This window comes from Artemia franciscana, chromosome 9 (genome assembly GCF_032884065.1).
Source record: "Artemia franciscana chromosome 9, ASM3288406v1, whole genome shotgun sequence".
NCBI lineage: Eukaryota > Metazoa > Arthropoda > Branchiopoda > Anostraca > Artemiidae > Artemia > Artemia franciscana.
The window spans coordinates 37,134,330-37,147,554 of NC_088871.1; positions in this window are offsets into that span (position 1 = coordinate 37,134,330).

Here is a 13,225-nt window from a genome sequence, read left to right on the forward strand (position 1 = left end):
TTCCTCTTGTTTTCATATGGTCTATCAATCAGATAACTCTTATACAAGGCTCTTCTTCTCTCTATTAAACATACAGCTTTTTCACTAACATTTCTAGCTGCGTTCCTAACTTTCTTCAATAAGACATGATCAGCAGCCTCAAAAATTGTTTTCTTAAGATTATTCCATCCGTCTTCTACATTGTCAAATTTTAAACTCTCCAGTTTAGTATTCAACTGTTCTTGGAAAATCTATTTCAAGTTCTCATCCTGGAGTCTGCCAACATCATAAATTCCCGGGAGGTAGTCACCCTTCCAAAATTTTGGCTTTAAGTTAACCCTAGACAGTACTGGATGATGATCTTTACTTTTAACATCAAAAGCAGCACTCCTATATACACTAATATATAGGTACTATATGCTGTATATAGGTACCCTGGTGTGAATACCAAGTTAACTTATGGGCCGTTTCATGACCAAATTAAATAAAAAAACAAGTTTTTTTAACTGAAAGTAAGGAACGACATTAAAACTTAAAACGAACAGAAATTACTTCGTATATGAAAGAGGCTGCTTCCTCATCAACGCCCCGCTCTTTACGCGAAAGTTTGACTCTTTCTCTCAATTCTTCTCTTTAAAACAGTAAAAAACTTTAGCGTAAAGAGCGGGGCGTTGATGAGGAAGCAGCCTCTTTCATATACGAAGTAATTTCTGTTCGTTTTAAGTTTTAATGTCGCTCCTTACTTTCAGTTAAAAAATTTTTTTTTTTGTTTAATTTCTGAACGTTTTTGAATCAATGCATGTTTTGATTTTGGCTCTCCGCAGAGGAATAATTAAAACAAAATTTAAATTTTTTTTGTTGGCTAAAAGGCTTTCTCATAATTTTGATCGAATGATATTGAGAAAAAAAGAGCGGGAGAGGAAGCCTAGTTGCCCTCCGATGTTTTGGTTAATTAAAAAAGGAACTGGAACTTTTAATTTTTTACGAATCTTTTTATTAGTAAAAGATTTACGTAACTTATATATTAGATTACGTAAAGAACTTTTGTATTCTCATGTTTTTATTACATATATGAGGGGGTTTGCCTCCTCGTCAGTACCTCGCTCTTTACACTAAAGCTTAAATTTTGTCCCAATTCATTAAGAATGACCCCTGAATCACAAAAGCCGTAGAATAAATAGTTGAAATTACTAAAAATACTTTAGCGTAAAGAGCGAGGTATTAGGAGGAGGTTAGTCCCTCATATGGGTAATAATTTCTGTTTGTTTTAAGTTTTAATGCCTTTCCTTACTTCCAGCTGAAAAAACTTTTTCATATTTATTTTTTCATTGTTTTTTTTTAAAAAATGGTAGTAAATCCTGCGCTTCCATCGTGGAAATGTTCTTCCCCCATAACAAATTCTAGATGGAAAGTTCCCCCAGCATATCCCCCTCTTCTCAACCCCTCCCCCCAACCAAAAAGATCCTCCTGAAAACGCCTGTACACTTCCCAATAACCATTACTATATGTAAGCACTGGTCAAAGTTTGTAACTTGTTGCCCCTCCCAAGGGGACTGTGGGGGAGTAAGTCGTCCCCAAAGACATTGTTATAAGGTCTTTCGACTACACTGAATAAAATAGCTATCTCCGAATTCTGATCCGTTGAATTTGGGAAAATAATTAGCGTGGGAGGGGGCCTAGGTGCCCTCCAAATTTTTGGTCACTTAAAAAGGGCACTACAATAGGTTTCTCTCATACGCTGAATCTGATGGTGTGATTTTCGTTAAGATTCTATGACTTTTAGTTTCCGCCTATTTTCTAAAAAACGCAAAACTTTCTCAGGCTCGTAACTTTTGATTGGTAAGACTAAACTTGATGGAACTTATAGATTTAAAATCAGCATTAAAATTCAATTCTTTTGATTTAGCTATTGGTTATCAAAATTCTATTTCTTAGAGTTTTGGTTACTATTGAACCGGGTCGCTCCTTACTACAGTTCGTTACCACGAACTGTTTGATACTGTATTGGTTATAACTATATTGTTATACCTACAAAATTACAGCATTCCATAACCATTGCTGTTTTCTTTTCCAATACCAAAATTATGTAGGCTGTACTACAGGCTGTAGTACAGCCTGCCATTACAACAGTACAGCAGGCCATTACCGTTTTTTTTTTCTTACGACAAATTTACCTAAGCTAGGATACCCTCTATCCCCATTTCTACCTACCTGGGCGTTAAAATATCCTAATAAAAACACCATATTTCTACTTGGAACCCTGCCTATCTGCTCCTGTAACTATAAGTAAAATTCACCTGAGTCGTTACTATATCTGTCAGTAGGTTTTACAGGGGCATATACTACTCTAACTGATACCCTGTCTTTTCAAACAGTTCGTGGTAACGAATTGTAAGTAAGGAGCGATCCGGCTCAATAGTAACCGGAACTCTAAAGAACAAAATCTTTATACCAATAGATACATTAAAAGAATCAGATTTCATGCTGATTTCAAATATATAAGTTTCATTAATTTTAGTCTTGCCCATTAAAAATTATGAGCCTGAGAAAATTTGCCTTATTTTTGAAAAAAAAGGGAAAACATCCCTTAAAAGTCATAGAATCTTAATGTCTATCAGATTCATATCATCAGATTCAGCGTATCAGAGATCCCTACTGTAGAAGTTTCAAGCTCCTATCTTTAGAAATGTGGAAGGTTAGGTTGGAGGATTTTTCCATGGAGACATTTTTCACGGGGGAAGAGAATTTTCCATGAAAAGGGTGCTGGATTTCCCAGCATTATTTAAAAACGATCAGAAATTAAATTTTAAGAAAACAAGGTTTTTCAACTGAAAGTAGGGAGCAACATTAAAACTTAAAACGAACATAAGTTATTACGTATATGAGGGGGTTAGCCCCTTCGTCAATACCTCGCTTTTTACGCTAAAATTGTTTTAGTACTTTCAAAAGATCTATTTATTCTAATTAAAAGGCCTTTGTGATTCAGGGGTCATTCTTAAAGAATTTGAACAAAATTCGAAATCTAGTGTAAAGAGCGAGGTATTGACGAGGGGTCGAACCCCCTTATATATGTAATAAGTTATGTCCGCCTTAAGTCTTAATATTACTCCTTACTTTCAGTTAAAAAAAACTTGTTTTTTTTAATTTAAATTAGTCATAAAATTAGCGATTAGTGTTCTATTGTTAATACCTTCCCAGCTTAAACAAGTCTTAACAGCTTCCTTATTTATCACGAGCCCTACTCCCTGTCATGTAACCCATCCTTCCTGCCTGAGTAAATAAATTCTATATCACCTAATTCTATGCTTCCTACCCCTAGGATATGAGTTTCTGAAACTCCTGATAAGTTCAATTCGAATTGTCTGAATTCGTAGGTCAAAATGTGGTAATGTTGGTTATTTGCCTTTATTTTTTCATGTTTGATGACGACTGTGTTGAAGTTGATGTACTAGAGTTGCTTGTTATCTGGGTTCACAAAAATTTAATTTAAGACAGTATTTAGAAAAACATCAATTTTTGATCATTTCAGTTATTTATTTGCCCTCACCAGGAAACAAGCGTTTAGTTTCTATTAAATATTATTATTTTTTGCCGAGACTGGAACACGCTCTAAATCACTGTCTGCAAAAAGGTACAGTTTCACAGGGCATTGACTTTTGTAAACGGCACATGTCTTTCACTTGTCTCTCAGTCGTGATTATACTTCAGAGGTTTCAGTTTTAGTTAGAGCTAAATCCAAAAGAGATAAAGTCCCTATTGAAAAAAAAAAAAAAACTGGAGTAAATCTTTTGTTTAAAAAATTGGCATTATTTGCAACTATTGAGCAGACCATTCTGCTCAAAAACTAACGTATTTACACTTGAAATAGTTCTTTTTAAAAATTAGATAAAATGAAAACGTTGCAAAAAATGCAAATATTTAATTCCAGCTTTTTACAGCATGTATGAAAATTTTGCTCTAAATCATATTCGCACAGCAAAGGAAGAACTTAAATCTGCAGTAATGTTGAAACTAGTTCAAAACATTTGTAAGGTTTAATTGTAGTCTAGGGATGGTTCTCCCAAAAACCAGGTCTTAAGTACCCAGGCCGATGTTACATGGGATCTAAAATTCGTGGCCCAGGAAATCAAATAAATTAAATATGTTAGTTTAATATCTTAATGTATCTTATGGGCTGGGAAACCTTTGTTTCTGGGAAACCGTATTAATGAAAGAAAATTCAGTCCTTGTAATTTTTTTTTTTTAATTCGGTTGTGAAAAATGTGGCTCAAAGTAGAGTTTTTCCTGTTATTTTTCCTAGTCAGGACAATCATGGATACTTCATAGCAAATAAAATCTTAATTTTGCTCCAGGGGGATAAACTTTATTTTTTATCTGCTTATTTTTGGCCCATGAGGAAAGGGAGGCAATAGTAAAAAATCAGCGTATATTTGTTCCCTGCTTTCTTCCAATAAATTACTTATTTGTCTTTTCCAAGCGTAACTGTTACAGAAAGTGATTCCGCTGGTCCCTCATATATAAAGGTGCTATCATCCCATCTACATTATTTTTTTCCACAAGGACCAAATTGAGCAATGGGTAGCCCCAGTTTTAGACACTTTTACATTTCTTGGGTTTCGAAATTAGCAGACTACTGCCGTGACTTCAGATTGAAAGGGGTCCAACCCATGTGCCGAACCGGTTTTAGTCTTAATTTTTTAGGTTAATTCAAAAATGTCAATCATATAGCTGTTGAGCACAGCCTCATAAAATGACTGATTGTCATAAATGATTTATGTAAGCTATTGCATAGTTGCAAATCAGTCCTCAAAGACTTTAAAGTCTGCAAAACACAAGAACAAAATTTAGAAACTAAAAGTTTACAAAGTTTGAATCCCAACAGATTTTCATGAGGGAGGGGGATAAAGCCTCAAAAAAGGAAAATTCATGTCAAAATCTTTCGACATTTGGACAGTAGTTCTCCAGATCTGTCTAGAGGTGGGGGGGGGGGGGGGGTAGTTCACCTGTTGCCTACAATAGATTCATTGTGAGGGCGGGGGACAAAGCCTAAAAAGGAAAATTCATGTCAAAATTTCTCGAGATTTGGATAGTAGCTCTTCAGGCCAGTCTAGATGGGGAGGGGGGCAGTTAACTTGTTGCCTACTTTCTAAAGAAGATGTATATTTCGGCTAAGTCTCATAATCCAAGCTTAAAGTAAAATATCAAACCGTTCGTGGTATAAAGAACTATAAGTAAGGAATGGCTCGGCCCAATGGTAACCGAAACTCTAAAGTAGGGAATTTCGATGAAAATTAATGCGTCAAAATAATTGGCTTTCCATGCTGATTCCAAAAATATAAAATATAATCTAGAGAGGAAGCTATATCTGCCACGGAAACTTGTTTTGCTAGAAAAGGGAATTATATATATTTTTCCAGTGTTTCGATTTTATGGGGTTCAAACATTTTAGAAGAGAGGTTGACAAAAGCGGGTACAGGAGTGAATCTTGAAGAAAGATACAGTTTCTCATCGAAGATTCATCTCTCAAGCTTTCCAATGTTGTATAAAGTCGTTCCTTGGACGAGCGAAAATCATTGCTAAACAAATTCCTTTCTAATCTAACAACTCGAGAAAAATCAACAGTGGGCAGGTTTTCAAACAAAAAAAAAATCAAAAACTTTCAACAAAAAAGGTTTTTAATTTTCCAATTGGCATAAACACTTTGCAGCATAATTTTCCGCTTTGCATAAACACTACCCATTACGACCGACTAAGACGACAAAAATTTTTCACACTTAAATGACACAACTACATACAAAACAATTTCTCTTGATCCTATTGATCAGTTTGCAAATAATATTATAAATGAATTAAAGCAGCTAAAACAGAACGGTAATATCATCCAATTATTATAAAATAAATGTTCCCCCGTTATAGTTTCTGTCCAAAATCCTATGGTTTACCAAAAATACATAAACAAGATATTCCCTTAAGATCAATCGTAGCATATACCAAACCCCCCGCTTCCAATATTGTAAAATGGCTTTTCACAGCTTTCAAACCTTTACTGTATTCCCAAAATTCCTATATTAGTAATTCGGCATATTTAGTTAAAAAACGTAATAACACAAGCATTTCAGAAAACAAAATAGTTAGTAGTTCTTAAATTGTCAAATTAATCAAACAGTTGGAAAACTATAGGTTCTATCACTATATTAGCTCTATGACTATCAACCTTGTTTCTACTGCCTTAGCAATGATGCATGGACGGATAATAGATTAGGTATATCTATTAACAAATGAACTAACCTCCTTTTAATACAATTCTAATAAGGGGGAATTAATGCCAGATTTGCTTCTCACTCACATGGACTATCTGTCTTGGCCTTTTCTACAATTAGCCATGACTTGATGTCCACAACTATTCCATTTTAATTCAAAAATCAACGGACATTCCCATAAAATCAAAGATACTTCACAGTGTGAGGCTGCTGATAAGTCCTCAAATATAATGTATCTTCCGTATATCCCAAAAATCAAAACAAAATCAAAAAGTATTTACACACAAATAATCTGTATGTAGTTTTCACTGATGATTTTAACATCACAAATTTTCTAAACTCCGGTAAAGATAAAACCCCAGTTACTCGCCAAAAAGGGGGGGCTTATCAAATGCCATGCGACTGTGTCAATTATGCTGGTCTAACTCATCAGAATCTAGAAAAAACGGCTACACCAATATAAAGAAGACATAGACAACGCATTAATTTCTAATAGCTCTGATAACTCCTTTGCTTCTACTTTAGCTTGCCATATATTTAACAATTCCAGCCACACAATACTTTTTGAAAAATCTTCACTCATTATTAATAATTTAGGGATAAAACGAGTGGTTCGGGAATCATTCGAAATTAGTCTCAAAATAAATAGCAATATTTCTATAAATAGGGACTTTTGGGAATATTCACTAAATTCTTTATGCTCAAATTTAATTAAAAATGATATAAGAAAATATTTTGTCAAATCAATTTACAGTGGTACTGAGCCCGTTACGAAAGTCCTTTAAGGCTAGCTGCTAAAACAGCAAGATTAGTTTTGAAATCTTGTATTTAATTATTTTACTTTATTTCATTTAAATGAGTAATGAGTTTAGCATCTTACATCACTTTTTTATTAGTCCAGGTTGAACTTCATTGAAGTAAGGACGCTAGGGCTGTTTTAAACAATTTTTTAAAAACAGTTTTATATATATATATGTATATGTATATATATATATATATATATATATATATATATATATATATATATATATATATATATATATATATATATATATATATATATATATATATATATATATATATATAGGTGTTGTGCTGAAGACGACCCTTGGACAAAGGGCCAAAATACTCACTGAATTGAATTCCACCGTCTTGAGAAAATATCCCTAGTGTTTCTAAGTTGTGTTTGTTTGTTATGGAAAGGCAGTGTGGTCTTCGTTGCTATTTACCTCTTTACTTTCAGTTCAAAACACTTGTTCTATTTGATTTAATCTCTATAGAAAACTATATTTTGGCTTACTATTTATGCGTTGGACAAAATATTGCAACAGTTTTTAATAATAGTTACACTATAATGCTTTAGATTGAAGGGTACGGGGAAAAAATTCAAATATGTGAGTCAAATAATGGCATAATCTATGGGGTTCTATAGAAGTGTTGGAACTATTATCCCCATAGTGTAGCAGTCATCATTAAAGACAAATATTAATCAACCATCCCCCTCCACATGCCCAATAAGTTCCAAATCAAATCCATGAACATTTCCCGAGATATCATAGACACACTATTTTAATAGCCTTGGATGCACCTGGTTCTTTTTGATTTACCTCAATTTCCGACTAGACCTACCCTGGCTCTCTTAACTTTATACTCTTAGGCGTTCCTGAGATAACGCAAATATGCTTTTTTGACAAAACTGGTTGCACAAAGTGTCTTTCGATTCAGTTTACCATCCCCGAAAACATACTCAAAAGTATCAACTTAATACCCTGAGCTTTTCACGAGATATTGCACATTTACTCTTTTGCAACTTGGGCACGCAAAATTTATTTTGATTTATTTTTACATCCCCCTCAACTTTCCTGAAAATTTCAACTTAATACCCTATTCCATTCCTGAAATATTGCATCTCTACCATTTTAATGACAACCTGGATGTACTTACACTCATTTGATTTAGTTCAATAATAGTATTAGTAGTAGCAGTGGAAGTAGCAGCAGTAGTTGCTGTTGTAGTAGTAGTAATAACAGCAGCAGAAGCGGTAGTGGTAGTAGCCTGCAAATATTGCCTTTTGGTTAATTCGACGTCCCCCACATCATATACTGTAAGTTTCAGTCTAATACTATAAGCCGTTCCAAAGATACTGTTGAAACGCCCTTCCGACAATCTGCAAGCACATAGTGTGTTTTGATTTACGTAAAATTTTCTCTTAATATTCCCTAAAATTTTCACATCAATACCCTTAGCCTTTGTAGTAGTAGTCGTCGTAGCAGTCGTAGTAGTAGGAGTAGGAGTAGTAGAAGTAGCAGTATAGAGTAATAGCAGTAGAAGTAGTAGCAGTAGAAGTAGTAATAGTAGTAGCAGTAGCAGTATGCATATATTGCCTTTTGGATAGTTTAACATCCCCCTTATCATGCTCAGAAAGTTTCAACTTGATGCTCTAGGCCGTTTCTAAGATATTGCATTTCTAAGTCTATAAAACAAGCAATGAATAAATGTAGGAAACTACTAGAATTGAAAAAAAAAGAATATAGATAACTTATGAGAGCAATCATTTTAGCTTCAAAACTGCTCTCACAACCAAAGAACCATACATTTAAAATATTTTCCAGAATTAGAACTATCGTTTTATTTATTAGCTAACCACCTGTTGGCTGACAGCCAACTGTTCCATTTTACTCTCATACCAATTCCAAGAATCTCATTGTATCAATGTTCTGCAACAGAAACAGCATATCGAACCTTTAGTTATTTCGAGAGTAATTTCCCATAAACTGTCATGTCCAGGTACCATCAAAGGAGCAGGAAACAATTTTGCTGTAAAAGTTTTCTAAAAGAAAGACTAATCGTGGGTCTGCTAATGATTCATCTTACTGATGGAAGAGACACTTTTTGTCACTCAGGTCATAGCCCTCTCTCTCTTAGCTTTCAAGAGATAACAGAAAAAATGATTTGAAAACGCACATTTTCTCTCCTAAAAGTATATATGCCAGTACCATGCACGAACTGTTGTACGCCCCAATCTAGCAGTTCGTGGTAACCAACTGTAAACAAGGAGCGATTTGGTCCGATAGTACCTGAAACTCTAGAGTTTCACGAATTGAAATTTCGTGAAAACTCTAGATGTTCAATAGTAACATCAAAAGGATTGAATTTTTATGCTGAAACAATAGACAAATTCATTAAGTTTAATGTTACTCATCAAAAGCTACGGGCCTGGAAAAATTTGGCTGATTTTTGAAAAGAGCAGAAAGACCCCAAAATGTCAAGAAAACTTAAGGAAAATCGTACCATCAGATCCAGTGTATCAGAGAACTCTACCAAGCTCCCACCTGCGAAAATGTTTCATTTTTTTCTTTACAAGAAGAAACATCACGGGTACGAAAATATTATTTTTATAGCTTTTTGTTTCATTCTTTTTCTCAGGGGTGATAGTACCGAACTGATGATCCTAAACGACTAGGAAAGGGGTCATTCGAACGAAAATTAAAAGTTATAGTGCCCTTCTTAAGTGACCAAAAAAATGGAAGGGTAACTAGATCCCCTCAGAATCCCCTTTCCCCCCAAGCCATCCGATAAAAATTTGAAATATCCCTTTTGTTCAGCATAGTTGAAAGGTCAACTAGCAATGTCTATGGAGACAAAATGACCCTCCAGAGCCCCTGGGGACACGGACTACTAGTTATAAAACTTGCCCGTGGTTAAATATAGAATTTGTTACTGGGAAGCATACAGATGTTTTTTGGGGGAGAGGGGACTTATCTTTCGGGGGATTTCCACGGAGATAATTTTCCCTGGGCTAGGTAGTTTCTGGCATGATTTTCAAGGGGAAGTTTTCAAGGGGGATTTTCAGGAATTCCTGTACAAAACTATTTATTTTACTTTCTCTTTGGCGACTCAATTTTACATTTGGAGATGTTACAGGGAAATTCTTTAGGGTAAACTTTCAAAGGAATTTAAATTGCCTGGGCGATAATTCCAGGGAAGGGACTTTATGTGGAAGAAATTCTCCATCGAAAGTTTTCCATGGGAGAAATTGTCCATGGGGGAATTTTTCGTGGAGGAAACTTCCCACTGGGGGGGGGGGGATTTCCATAAAAAATTTCCACGGAAGGGAGGTATATCCAGCATGATTTGAAAAGCGATTAGACACTAAATGAAAAACAGGTCATTTTTAAAATAAATCAGGCTAAGGAGAATTTTCTTGACGGAAATGTTTGAAATAAATTTTTCAGAGAAAATTTTCAGCAACGATGAAATTGTCCATGGGGAATCTTCTGGAGGGAAGGGGATTTTACGCAGGAGAGACATGTCATGGAGGAAGTCTTATTGGGAGAATTTTCCATGGAAGGGGAGGCGTATTTCCTGGAATTTTGAAAATGATCGAAAAAAAAAACAAGTATTCCAACTGAAAATAAGGAGCAAAATTAAAACTTAAGACAAACAGAAATTATGCGGTATATAAAGGAGGTTGCCCCACCACAGTTCCTCGTTCTTTACGTTAAAGTTTGATGTTTTCCCCCCTTAAGAATGACTCGTGAAACCTGATGGCCGTTTAATTATAATAAGAACCATTTTTAAATCACTAAGAAGCTTAAGAGTGAAGATTGAGATATTGAGGGGGAACCGCCTCATAGTTGGAAAAAATGATCGGATCTTAATGAAACTTGATTTTTGGAAGGATATCGTGTCTCGGAGCTCTTATTTTAAATCCCGACTGGATCCGGTGACATTGGGGGAGTTGGGGAGGGGGAACCTAAAATTTTGGAAACGCTTAGAGTGGAGGGATCGGGATGAAACTTGGTGGGAAAATAATCACAAGTCCTAGATACATGATTAACATAACCTGAACAGATCCGCTCTCTTTGGGGGAGTTGGGGGGGGGGTGGTTAATTCTGAAAAATTTGAAAAAATGAGGTATTTTTAACTTACGAAGGAGTGATCGGATCTTAATGATTTTATATTTAAAAGGCACTCATAACTCAGATATCTTATTTTAAATCCCGATTGGATCCAGTGTCATTGGGGGGAGGGGAGGGAACCTGAAATCTTAGAAAACGCTTAAAGAGGAGAGATCAGGATGAAACTTGGTGGGAAGAATAAGCACAAGTTATAGCTACGTGAGTGAAATAACCGGATCGGATCCGCTCTCTTTGGTGGATTTCGGGGGGAGGGGAGTAATTCGGAAAAATTAGATAAAAATGAGGTATTTGTAACTTTGATTTGACCGGATCTTAATGAAATTTAATATTTAGAAGGATTTTGTGCTTTCGAACTTTTATTTTAAATCCCATCCAGATCCGATGACATTGGGGGGAGTTGGAGGGAGGAACCCGGAAATCTTGGGAAACGCTTAGAGTGGAAAAATTGGGATGAAACTTTGTGTGTAGAATAGGCAAATGTCTTAGATACGTGATTGATGTAACCGTACTGGATCTGCTCTCTTTGGGGGAGTTAGGGGGTGAGGTTCAGTTCTTTGGCGAGTTTAGTGCTTCTGGACGTGTTAGGACAATGAAAATTGGTATACGTGTCAGGGAGCTGTACAAATTGACTTGATAAAGTCGTTTTCTCCGATTCGACCATCTAGGGGGTTGAAGGGAGAATTAGGGGGAATCTAGGGGGCTGAAGGGAGAATAAAAATTAGAAAAAATGAAGGATTTATAACTTAGGTGTGGGTGAACGGATCTTACTGAATTTTGATATGTAGAAGGACCTCGTGACTCAGAGCTTTTATTTTAAATCCCGACCGTTACTAAGCCTCTGATTTTCTTTTTAAATCAATGTATTGATTCTTAGAATTTCGCTAGAGCTCATACCGTATGAGCTCTTGGTTCTTCCGACCTCGTCACAAGTGCCATATGAGGTCTTAGCTCTTGTTCTGAATGCCATATGAGCTCTTAGCTCTTGTTCTGAATATATGGAGATCTTCAATAATTTTAATAATAATTTTTAAACTACTTCATTTCCGTGTACCTCTATATAAAACAGAAAACATGAACGGGAAAAAATGCCTTTAGTTACACGTAAACACTGTCCCTTGCATAATGAAAATGAAAAGTAGACTCAACGCACAGTAAATCACTGGAAAAGGCTGAATATCCTGCTGCAACCCAAAACTATTACTACTACTTCTACTACTACTAGTAACTCAGTGTAGCACCAATCCACCTTGGGCTAACACAGCTACGCACGCTCCACCTACATCCCAATCTTTTTAAAACTTCCCAAGAAGTTCCTGTTCACTTAAATCTTTCCTTACGACATCCTCCCATCCCATTCGGGGACGACCCGACTTTAGTTTGGCCATAGACGATTGGCAACCTGTTATCCTTCATCCTTAGAACTTGTCCTAGCCGTCTCATCCCTTCTCTCATTACAGCCCTAGAAAGCTGGACTGAACAACATTTTTTGTACAGCATACTATTTGAGATACGGTCAGTCAACCGGGTACCCGAAACTATCTGTAGGCAATTTCTCTGTAAAAACACTAACAGCTCCTCCTCCGTTTCTAGAGCGCCCACGCTTAAGAGTTATACTTGACCACTGCCATCATAACCCACAACCAAAAATAAACCCAAATATATAGTTTTTGAAACGACCCGCAGCCAGCCAGATCTTCAAAGTTGGATAGATTTCCCGAGTGGACTGACTAAGGAATGTGCTGGCAGGCTATACTTGGCCAGGGGTCAAAGAACGGAGCCTATTTGTGAGGGTCGATGGCAGGATCGAGCGGAAAGAGGCAAAAAGATTGCTTCCAAGGCTCATCAAAAAAAAAAAAAAACTAAACACATACTGTTTTTTTATACGTTTTGGATCCGTTACATTTCATTATCCATTACGACATTTGGATCAGTATTTCAAGTCGTATTTTACTGGCCTTCGGTTTTCCGAGTCTATTTTAACTTTTCCCGGCTCGTTTCCTTTACAACAGAGCTGATAAATAGATCATCCCTTTTCTCTCTGACTCCCTTTCTTTCCTTCTCTAT